Raw genomic sequence first — 12,470 nt, 5'->3', positions numbered from 1 at the left:
ACCGAATTATAGACTGTTATGCTTGACCAACAAGCGGCCATTTTAAACGTAGCAGAATCACCATTTTGCTTGTTAACCATTGCTCATTGCTTTCTGTCTAAAAACTGCTTTGCAGCTTGCAATTCTTGCGGATTCTGCTTACTCTGCTCAACTGTTAACATTGTTGTCTGAATATGAAAGGACAAGGTTACGGGACTGAAGAGTTTGCTGAACTCCTCATGAGTAGCCCAGAAAGGAATGCCCACACTCCCTCTCTGTAGCCTTGGGAGGAAGCTGCAGGGCATTTAATCACTTCACAGCTGCCAGCCAGTCTCGTACGACGGTAGAATATGTTCGAATAATACAGTTAAAGGCTTGAATTATGCTTCTCTTCCGGCCCCCCTTCGCAAAACCCCTTAGAACGTGTCGGCTCCCAGGACACGAATAGTACATCATAGATAGTAAAGCTTGGAATGTGGCTTTTCCCCCCGTGTACAGATTTCTTTCAAGAACAGAACCACTGTGTTCTAAAAGATGCCTCCGCACTTTCTAAATTGCACATTGTTACTAGAATAGACATCGAAAGCATTATGATCGTCATATTAGTCGGATATGTCCATCGTCATCCCGAGTTCAAAGGAACTTAGCACAGAGGGGTGTTGAACATGACTTTGCTGATTGTATGATATGCATTTTGTATATATGTAACTGATGTACGTAATTCGCTCTCTTGCGTCCCTCGAGGTCTAGGAAACTCACGCCGCGGGGCGTGAGATCAGAATTGACCAATTGATACCATCTTTTGCTTGCAATAAACCCTAGCATTGGGATTTTGAAACCTTGTGTCTGGCGCATCTTTTCGTGTATGGTCATTGCCTTGTTTCCATAGCACGAGGGACCCCTAGGGGCCCCTTTCAACATGTAGATGCCTATGGAGCTTATCAGACTTCAAAAACAAAGAACACAGTCCAAATCAGATCGAAAATACACGAGTGAGAAAAAGGTCTCGCTCCAGGGTAGAAATTAAAAGTCCTAAAGTCCAGCTAAAGAGCTGGGGGTCTCTAAGGTTGAAGGGAATTGGCACAGAAATTAGAATTTTCCCTAACAGGAGCAAGAACTGTGAATGAATCAAAATGAACCAAACCTTGGTAGAAAGAGCTCCAAGAGATTGGAGGAGCAGATCGTGGCAGGTGCAGCATAGCAGTGAAGATGCTGACTTCAGAAATGGTCATTTGGTTCCAACCCTTGCTTGACTGAAACTGCTGGATTCTGATAAAATCCCTTTATCTGCCTATCAAATTTGAGTGCCTAGAAGCAAATACAACACCAGTATGAAGTGCAGAAACCCTTCAAGAAGATTTGAGGAGAGGTGTGGTTTACTGGTAAAACAGACCTTAGAATCAAATGCAGTTGCAGTTCAATGTAGCTCTGGGACTGGTCTGTGAGCAATGTGATCTGGGTTGCAACCCCTCAGCCCGATTACTGGTTTGACAAAAGTGAATATGCCTTAATCCTCAGTAATTTGCGTAATTATTGATCCCTGTTTATTAGCATACTGCGGCCCATGGATTTTTATAAATATGGTTAGAAAGCATTCTCTGGCCGTAGTCTGGGTCATGAATTATGTCCCTTTCTGTGATTTGAGGTTTGTGAGATGACATATGTGTGTGCTTTATGATTTTGGTGAAATAATACTGCAGATTCTATTTTGTTTCTGCATCTGCCTGAAATTATCTGATCTTGGCAAATATCTTTCCACTTCGCTTGTTTGCTCATCAATAAACTAACAGCAGTGTGGTGTTGATAAAGGTAGCAGAGATGTGATGAAGTGGGAAGTCTGATTTTACTGTACTTTAGAACCCTTATCGGCCGTTCTTTTTCTTCTCCTTTTTCCCCTATGTTTTCAACGCACATCAATCAATGCGTAACTAACTTCTCAAATTGAGCTTGCTTCCCTTTCTCATCTTTGCATAGGAGCAGGAAAGGGCATATAGTTAAGAAAGATTTTCTTTTTGCTTCTTTCCTCCAATAGACCTCTGTGGGGAATACCATTTTTTGTGGCTTGCCTCTTTGCTCATTCTTATGGAGAAACTGACCAGTCCCTAAGACTTAGGCACCGAAAAACATGGTCTCTTTGCAAATTCATATATTGTTACAATTGCACACATCACCTGACATGAAATGCAGTTAGGATACTTTGCATCCTATCTTTTTATATAATGGCTTTTTAGTTACTTCTTACAATGGGTCTAGGACAAGCAGGTTGCAGCTGTGATTTTTGTTTTTGTGACCGTTTACTTGTGCACTTTTGCATTTACTGTCAATGGCTACTAAAGGTGACTATCACCCTAAGCTGGCCGTGCCACAAGGTTTTTTGCTTGTTCTTTGGCCATATTCTTTGGCCTTATTACAGCCATCTCAGGAAATGCCTTCTGTGAAAATACCTTTATTGTGTAAAGCTGTGGCTTTCGTGGAATAAAGAGCAGTTACTTTGTGTGGCAAGAGGAAGGGGCTGGCACTGTCTAGTACCAATCAGCATCCCCAGTCTCGGAGGGATAGCTCAGGGGCAGCACACTCATCTTGGAAGCAAGACGATGCAGAGCAACACAGGCTCGATTACCGGGTATTACTGGATATTGAGCGCGTTATTAATAACCAATTACAAATCTCTGGGGCCTGAGTGTCTGGTGCTGGGCATATGTTGTGGCTTGTGTTCATCCATGATTAGATAGCCACTGCCTGTTTGAAAGGTACAGATCCTTACCATTATTGGTCTTGGGCATGCTCCCAGCCTGAATCTGGGCTCCTGCAACTGTTCATCAGATCATCGTTAGAGCAATTCCTCTACAAAGAAGAGCAGCCTACTGACAACCAAAGACTACCTCTGCAGCTGACCAGCATCGACTTCAGTGATGTCTCAGTGAAGCCCTGCTCTCCTACCTGATCTCAAGAAGTCGCTAGTTGCTGTTTTGACCCTTGGACCGGTGGGAAGAAACAGACTCGACCTTTTCGAGGATCTGAGCCTTTGGAAGTGTCCCTGGACCAACCAGTGGGCTGACCAACTTTCTCCTGGGCTATCTCGCTGGAGAAGTCACCATTCCAAGTTTATCCATGAAACTTCAAGGGCCTTGCGCTTATAAAACACGATGCCTGCTCCTGCGTGTTCATCCTTCTTCATGAAGGGAAGCTGTGCTGGGCATGCTCCTGTGTTCGTCCCCTGAAGATCGCCTGATGCAGACTGACCGTGGGGCCCCGTTGCAGCACTCCTTCAATCCCATGAGGTATCCTGAGGTGATCTGTCTCGCAGAAGTTTATCTTTCCTTGTTTCGGTGTTCTACTGCAAACTGTCTGGAACAGATTCCTGTGTGCTGCGACTGACAGATACCCAATCCAGACGCTGAATGTCACCTCTACGCCTTCCTCGACTGGACCAAGCACAGAAGATTGTGTCCCCAACAGTTTCCAAAACACCAGCAGTGGTTGCTGGAAGAATCAGTCAGGGGTGGGGGTGGTAAGTTAATCTACTGGTTTCTGTCCACTCCCCCCACACCTCAAACTTTGGTCGGAGGAAGCCTGGCCACAGATCCCTTCCTAGGACTATCCCCTAGAGAAATACGAACCATTAAGGACCATCTAAAATTCAGAAAACCTCTAAAAAATCTCAGAACGGGACTAAAGCGAATGAGCAACACCCATGCCCCATGGAATGAATACACAACTAGAAAGACTGGGGTCTAGGCCGGACCGCAGGGAAGTACAGAGGCGTCTGAATAGGAGGGAGACCCAGGTGTACCTGTTCCCATACAGGGTCCTCCCGGAAACAAAGGCGAGAGATGGCACCGACCTTATTGAACCACATATAAAGGGCATTAGAATCAAAGGGGAGAGAGAGGCGCCCTACACTCGGAACTGGACACCCATGGGGCACAGGGAGTTCAAGGGTGCAGGGAATAGGCGCCCCCCTCACACACACTGGAGGGTACCGGGGAGGCAATGGTTGCTGCAAACCATCATGTGCCAGGGGGTAAAGTGATGCGGACAGTCAGTCTGAAAACGGGGTGTGGAGAGAGTATCACCACTAAACATCCCTGTTAACGACCCACAACTCTGCTCAGAAAATAGGAGTGGGAATTGTGTACGACATTGAAAGTGATCAGTGCTGCAGGCAGCCAAAACTGAGGGGGTACTATAAGGTATCGCCACTAACCAAACCCACTAATAAACACATACTTCTGCATACACCTCTCAAACTCTGAACTGAACACAACCATACCTCTACAGCACAACCACACACATCTCACTACACCACAAAAATTAAACAAACCACACAGCCTCGCACAACAGCACATGACTGCTACTGACCGAAAATTCACACATATGCTCAGCCAACGGTGTAAACCGAACTGAAGCTGTCAACAGCACATCACGACTCTGGTGGTCTTTTCTCCTGCTCAGTCCTAACTTTACCCCCCCAACTTACCCTATTGATTTACAGATACACCAGAGCGCTGACAGTGAGCGTTATGAAAAACCTTTAACATAACATCATTTGAACAATACATAGTGTTTCTTTGGACCATATGCATGCTACAATTTCTTTCTACCTTCCTACAGCCCTCTTTCCATCCTAAAATAAGCCGGCTGCTCTGTCTACGCTACCAAATGTTCTCAGGTGGGACAGCCTTATACTAAGAGCAGAGTTTCTGTATTGCTTCAGATATGGTTTTATGAAGCCCTTCGTTGGACTTCAGAAATCTGTCCCAACAGTATTTATTGGAGATTTGTAAGCTGCCTATACAGCAATTGGTGTTTCAAGGTGCCACATGACAGAAGGGGGCAACAAGGGAAAAAGATGATAATAATGGTACTACTATGTCATGTGACATGTAACAAGAAGTGCGAGGGAGGAGTGTGGCGAGGGGGCATCTGCGGGAAATGCGAAGTGCTGGTGTTCAAGGAGGTGTAACCACTTCCACCTTTATACCTGGCACTTGCCCTCCTGGGAGGCCAGGAGGGCAAGTGCCATGGATTGCATGGGGTGCAGGGGGTGAGGGTCTACATGCCAAGTGCGAGGAGGGGGGAGACTGAGTGGGGGTGGCCTGGTGCCCTGTAGAACGCAGAGGGAACCAGGCAGCCAGCCACGGGGCAGACGGGGGGGTTAGCAAGGGAGGGGGAAGAGGGAAGGAAGAAGAGAAAAGGAGGGTCTTGAGGAGCTTCCGTAATTTAAGGAGATCCGGCTCAAGCCTGAGAGGGGCAGGGAGACTATTTCAGAGGGAGGCTCCTGCGGAGAGAGAGCTACCCACCACTCTCTGCTTGGAGAAGCGTCTGATCTGCAGAGAGTTGGAGTTAGAAGACCGAAAGGCTCTAACAGGGAGGTATTTAGGGAGAGAGGGTTGGATGTTGTGGGGTCCCAGGCCCGGGAAAGCCTTGTGGATGATGCAGAGGGTCTTGTACTTGATAACAGCAACGAGGAGCCAGTGGATATATTTTAGAGCTGGAGAAATGCAGTCTCTGGGCTAAAGGCCAAGGATAAGTCGCGCAGCCCTGTTCTCCATTAGTTGAAGAAGGCGAAGGGAGGATAAAGGGAGATTGAGGAAGAGGCTGTTGCAGTAGCCCAGACTAGAGAGGACCAGAGCTTTGGAGACTTTCTGGTGGGAAGGCGAGGAACGGGAGAATGCCTCTGAGGAGGTGCAGCAGGTCGTGGGACTTCTTGGCAAGGTCTGCGATGTGAGGAGAGAAGGAAAGAGAGGAGTCAAAGATGAAGCCACAGGTTTTTGCCTCACAAGAGGATGCAAAGAGGCTAGGAGGGAAGGAGGGAGCTGGAGTCCCATGAGAAGGATCTCTGTCTTACTGGCATTAAGGCTGAGATCATTGGCAGCACGTCAAGCCTGAACAGCAGTCAAACAGTTGGGGATGAGAGAGGAGGAAGTAGCAGGAAGCTTTAGGTAGAGCTGCCTGTAGACTGCATAACAGTGAGGAGAGAAGGAGATTAGGAAGATCAGAGGGGCAAGGTAGATGTTGAACAGCCACAGCGAGAGGATAGAACCTTGAGGGACACCGCAGGTGGGGAGTGTGATAGGGGAGAGAAAAGGGCCCAATTGAACCTGGGAAGGTCGGTCTGAGAGGAAAGAGGTCAACCAGTCCAATGCCAGGCCCGTGATGCCAATGGTGTCACAGAGCCGCTTTGTCAGGGTGGTATGACTGACCATGTCGAAGGCAGAGGAAAGATCCAGAAGGATAAGAACTGACAGGGAGTTGGAATCGAGATTTGAAAGCAAGTCTTCATGGGTGTTCAGTAGAACAGTTTCCGTGCCTCTGGCTGTTCTGAAGCCAGACTGGAGGTCGCTGAGACAATCAACAGATTCAGTGTGTTGGATCAATTGGGAGAAGACCAGCTCTCCACAAGTTTTCCTAGGAAGGGTGTAATGGAGATAGGGCAATAGTTTGCTGGGCAGGAGGGGTCAGAAGAGGGCTCTTTGAGGAGAGGATGCACACAGGAGTGCTTGAGGGGTAGCGGGAAGGAGCCAGTGGCGAAAGAGGGATTACAGAAATCAGCCAAGGCTGGCGCAATGGAGGCAATGTTGTTCTTGATAGTGCAAGGTAGCACCTGTTGGGGGAGGCTTTCATAAAGAGGACTAGTCTAGAGACCTCATCTAGTGCTATGGGTGAGAAAGAGGAGAGTAGGAGGGAAGTGGAGAGGGGTGCCACGGGAGACCTGAGAGCAGGAGAGGGCGGAGGGAGGGTAGTAGAAAAGAGTGAGGTTAGGACGTCCTGAGTTTTGGTTAAGTGGGAGGCCAGGGAAGTACAGAGGCCCGGGGATGGCAGGGGAGAAGTGGAGACTGCAGTAGGATTGTTGAGTTCCTTGCAGATTTTAAACAGTTTGCCCGAGTTGTTAGTGGCCCCAGAGATGCAGGTCTCGATATGGGCCCTCTTCTTTGAGCAGATGGAGTCTGTATTGCCTTTGAAGCAGGTGGCAAGCCAGTCTTTCAAAGGGTGTGCCTGATGCCCGCCACATCCGCTCAGCAACTCTGCACTTGTGTTTCAGAGAGCCAAGGTCAAAGTCATAGCAGGTGTTGCGCTTGGAGGCAAGCTTTATGCAGATCCTCATGACAAGGGCAAGGATGTCCAGAGTGTTAGTGATAGAGAGGTGAAGATTTGTCAGTGTGGGTGTCAGTGGCAAAAGAGGGAGGGTGAATGACAGCAGCCGCAAAAGCAGCAACTGACACTCGCTTCATCGGTCAAATGACAAAGAAAGACTGGCAATGCAGGAGGGGCTTAGCCGGGGACCGAAGCGATCCAGGTGAGATGACAGGAGAGCATGTCAGACCAAGAAAGAGGTTTAGTGAGAGGTTTTGAGTTGGGGATGTCTGCTGAAATGAGAGCATCCAAGGTATGTCCAGCTGAGTGTGTCGGACCGAAGTGATGAATAGTGAGGGAAAGAAAGTCAGAGAGGCTATGGAAGATTTCAGTGGTCGAATCATGTGAATACTGAAGTCTCTGAGGAGGAGAAGAAGCTTGGAGGTGGAGGCAAGAACAGAAGAAGAGGTGAGGTCAGACCACTACGAGAGGCAGACGGAGACCAGACCAGGGGTCATGCAGATGGTGGCGAGAGTCAACGGAAGGGTTTGCGAGACACCAAGCATGCAGACAAGGCATTCGAAGGAAGATCAGGTTTGAGTGGGAATGATAGTAGCAGGGACCCATTCAGGGAGGATTAAGGCCACTCCGCCTCCAGACCGGTTAGGGCTGGGCTTTGAGAGAATCTTGTAGCCTTCAGGGAGGAGAGTGTCAAAAGCAGCGAGAGCTGGCAGTGAACGCCGTCGCAGTGAGAGCGAGAACGTCAAGGTCAAAGTCTTCAAGAAGGAGTCAGATATCATAGGAGTATTTAAAAAGCGAGAGTTGATGGAAGCAAGATGAAGCTGGTTGCCAACTTTGAAGGACTTTCGCAGAGGGGTCAAGGATGTGATACGCCCGTCAGAGGTGGAGAAGGGGCAAGAGGGGTGGCAGACAGAGGAGTGGCAGGAGAGGGGAGGAAGTTGATGAGAGACGAAAGATGCCCATCAAGGAGGAGGCGTTTGGGCTGAGAGCCCTGGGCCATGACAGTGCCATTCTGATAGACATTAATGATGCCCCTATTTGATGAGAAACCTGCCAAGAGTACTTCCCATCTAGTGCCACCATTAATGGGTGACAAAGAGAAAGGGGAGAGGACATTGACCACGTGCGGAGTCCAAAGGTCCAGAGAGCGAGTGACAAAGAGGATATCTATGACAGTCTGCCTGGAAGAAGCATTGATGTAGGTGTTGGCGATGGGCAGGCCTGGATTGGAGACCAGATCTTTTTTTTAACTTCTTCCTTCCAGGCTTCGAGAGTACCAGTGGGTTGAAACTTTCAGTTCTCTCACTAGCGAGCTGTGCATCTCTGGGAGTCAGAACCGGCAGCTATCATAGTTGTACAAACAGTTCATAAACTTGAGCGTTATTGCGTTCAAATCATCACAAACACATGTGGTAGGGATTTATGCAGTTAAACTCGTTAAGACCATAAGGCTTTCCTGGCTCTTTTTGTTCGTTACTTTCGATGGTTGGTCTTTGGTGGGATTTTCCAACCCTATTACCCATGGGTCTCAATTGCTAGACTGGATTGCTATACTCTAGCCTGGTGGACAGAGGTATAGGAGGCCAACCTAGTTAGTGAACAGGGACAACTCTAGGAGCTGTAGTCAAACCAATGAAGGTAGCATGGCGAGTGGTCAAGGGCAAGTCTCAGGAAGCGGTGATCTATAGAACAGGTTATACCCTATATTTTTTGTTTATCGAGGGTTATGTGGTGTATAAGGGTTCATAGAACAGGAAAAGAAAAAGAACCACAAACTACCTCCTACCCATTCATTTTTTGCTGACTTTTAATAGTCAGGATTTTTCCTGCGTAGTGACTGTGACTAAACATCAACACCGCGGGCCCAAGTTACCAGCAACAGACAAGGTGGTGGAGGTGGGCATGAAGCCCACCTTTCCATGAGCACTCACTGCGACTGAATCACTACAACACCCCATGGCATTTTTTCCCCCAGGCACCCTTACAAGCCTACAATAAGGGCACTGGTCACCATTTGATGACTGACAGAGAATCAATTTAACCTGTCCCTGCAAGTCCATCACTTAAAGATAAAGAAGCCATTTGGGTTTTGGCAGTTTTATTCCTCACCTATATCAAGTTTTGTCCTGATGAAGGTCCGGTTTAATTAAAGAAGAGACCAAGTTCGGATGCGGTCTACCTCGACCGTGTGGGCCGAAACGCACCACGTCAACACTATTCTCTGCAATTTCATCCTTTGCTAATAAAATACCCTGTAAGGTGTTAGGTATCCAATACCTGTCTATCATAAAGAAACCAATTGTTTACATATGTGTTGCTTTTTCCTTTGTTGTCTGATGTACTATATAGGACACTTTTGTAGGTTTCATCCAAACCCAAAGCACTTTGTGATGGGTTTTATGTGATTTATGTATTTTTAACATGAAGAGAAAAGAGATGATTCAAGATGAGTCAATAATAATAAAAATATTATGTTCTAATTCACAAAAGAGTATGGTTTGTCCAATCAGAAGTTGATATAATTTATAACTTCAGGGTGGACATTTGATCCTGACTATTAAAAGTCGGCAAAAAATGCAGGAGTAGGAGGTAGTTTGTGGTTCTTTTTCTTTTCCTGTTCAGGAAGGGGTGAGCCTGGTCAAGAGTCCACAATAAGTCCACAAGGTAAGTAATCAAGGATTACAATTATACAATTAGTTATAAAAACACTACGGGCTTCATTACGAGTCTGGCGGTAACCGGGCCGGAAGAACCAGCAGACTACCCTCAGACTCGTATTACCATTCCGCCTCTGTGATTCCTGGAATCACTGGGGCATTACGACCCCAGTGACCCAGGAATTCCGGAGGCGGAATTCTGTCTATGACGGAGCCAGTGTTTCCATTTGTGCCTGCAAGCGGGTGGCGTTACTCCCGCCAGGTCAGACCTGGCGAGAGTTGACACCTCCCCCTGCAGGACTCTGAATCAGCCAGTCCGGAAAGAATGGTGGCAACTTTTTTACTGCCACCGTTCTTTCCAGACTGGCAGGGTCATAATGAGGCCCTATATTTATTTAGGTAAGCAAACACTATAAAAATTACTACAAGCAAGTAATAGTATGACGCAAACTAATAATAAAACATATATACAATCCCAGTAGCCAGTGGAATGAAACCACAATACCCACCACACACTACTGTAAGGAAAGATAATGGTTAGATTTGCAGTGGCAGTCCACAAAAATACAACCCTAACTTTAGAAGTCCAACACAGTTGACTGGGGCCTTGTGGCCAGAAAATTCACAAAGTTCCAAGTAGTTTTGGAAGCTGGGAAAAGTTAGGAGGAGGGTCTTATGGATGGGAGGAGGGTTCCAAAAGTGATATTTCAGTGAATAAAACTGTCCCCAACTTTCGGAGTGCTTACGTGAACAAGCAATGGTAAAGCCAAACTAATGTAAACGTTTTTAAAGTTAGGAAAACTTTTAAAAGTGGAGACAGAGGTTATTGTTAATGAATATTTGTACCGCGCACTATGACCACCGTAGTAGTGCCCTGGCACCCTGAAAGGAAGGGGGTGGGAATGGGGGTTAGTGGGAATAAGCGGCAAAGGTGCAATAGAGCAGTGATGTGTCGTTGGCAGCCTCAATCCAGTTAGCACCGTTCGCTGGGCTTGGGGTGTTTTCCGGTCAGTAGCCGTTGTGTGCTGTTGTGCGAGTCTATGCATGGTTTTTTGTTGTTGTTGCAGTTAGTGAAATTTGTGCGGATTGTTGTATTATACGGTTGTGGTTGTGTTTGGTTAGAGTTTGACAGGTGTATGCAGAGGGGTGAAATTGTGAGTGGATTGGTTAATTGGCATTGCTGCCTGCAAGCGAAGCGCTAAATTTGCATATTCCCTCCAGGTGGGGCGTGCAAGCATCTCCGTGCCTCCATCCAGATCCGGTACCGGCCGACACCCACAGCCCCTTCCACACATGACACCCACCCACATTCGTAACCGTGTACAGGTTCGGCCCCGCCCACCTCCATCAAACCTGTCTGTATGCGCGGCAAGCAAGTGTTCATGAGTCCATCCAAATCTGGCCCTGATAGCATTCCCAATCCAGTCCATATGCGGAATCGGTCATCCAAAGCTACTCCATCCAGATGTGGCAGTGGTCAGCACTCCCATTCTTATCCAGCTGCTCATGCAGGCTATTGTTCACAGCCCATTTGAGCCGTGGCGCATGCCAACACTTGCAGCTATGTCAGGTAAGTACCACAGTAACTTGCACCCTACACACCGGTACCTCTTGAGACTTGTTAGGTCTACAGAGGGTCATCTAAAAAAAAAATCACATTTCCTGCCGTTTCTTCTGGTCCTTGGTGCCCAGGAGTTGCAGAAAAGAGGGAATTCTCCAGTAAGCCGCAGATGTTGGTACAGTGTGTTCCACTGGAAGAATGCAGCTTACTCGGGTGCAGGCCTTCACTCAGCACATGACTGGACACAGGAAAGCAGTTTCTGGTGATGGTCACCGTTGCCGGCGACAGCAGGAGACAGTTTTTGCAGTCAGAGTCAGCCTTGTATCTCGGGTCCCTTGGATGCTGGAACGCTGACATTTCGCAAAGGCGACTTGTGTAGGACAAGCTGATGGTCTCCACAGGTCCGTGCTGAAACACGGAACAGCGATGTCAACAGTGCAGTAGCACACTCTTCGAGCTGGTCAGTCCCAGATTGGCTCAGGAACACCTCCGAAGGCTCTGGATCGCAGGACACCGGGAAGACGTCTAGAATTGATGTTCCCCTCCACTCCCAGGGTCGAAAGGTCCATCGAAGGATTTCCAAAGATAACTTGTCAGACAGCTCTACCTGGACAACAGCAAAAGGTGATTGCAAGGCCTTATTTGGACAGGCCCACAGTCTCTTCACTATTCTTCAGCAACAGAGGATATTTGGTTCCTTTTTAGGTTTTCTTCAGGATCTGGGAGGCATGACTGCAGGACTCCCCTTCTCATCCAGAAACTCATGTGAAACAAACTCTGCTCACCCAATGAAGATCCTCATGGCACGGCTATGTTGAGACACTAGCCACAGTTAATAGCTAAACACTGTAAAGGTGGTAGGGCTAACGAAAGGTATTTCAAAAACAGTACAAATGCAACTACTGCCACTAGCTTGCTTTTAAGCACATCTAAAGTAACCCAAAAATTCCTTTGAATGTAATCTAGGGTCATTCAAAAGAAACCCCATTAAACTGCATGGTAAAATACATTGTGCAATGATAAAAAGTTAAAATAGATAACATGCATCAAGAAAATGGAAACAGTTTCCCAGCCCTGACAGCCTTAAGGACCAGTCAGTTTCCCCATAACAATGAGCAAAGGTTCAGTGGCGTGAAGCTGAAGGCTTCACTTCACTGGAAAAAGTCAGGACAGAG

General features: G+C 47.4%; 1 protein-coding gene across 1 annotated transcript in view; it reads right to left on the bottom strand.

The window, feature by feature from the left end:
• The window catches only part of NOC3L (NOC3 like DNA replication regulator), a 775,720-nt gene that overhangs the window by 562,329 nt on the left and 200,921 nt on the right, over positions 1 to 12,470 (bottom strand). The gene's annotated exons all lie outside the window — the stretch shown is intronic.

This window comes from Ambystoma mexicanum, chromosome 8 (assembly GCF_040938575.1).
Source record: "Ambystoma mexicanum isolate Mex_15411 chromosome 8, UKY_AmexF1_1, whole genome shotgun sequence".
In the NCBI taxonomy this organism is placed as follows: Eukaryota; Metazoa; Chordata; class Amphibia; order Caudata; family Ambystomatidae; genus Ambystoma; species Ambystoma mexicanum.
This window is presented reverse-complemented; position numbering and strand designations above follow the sequence as displayed.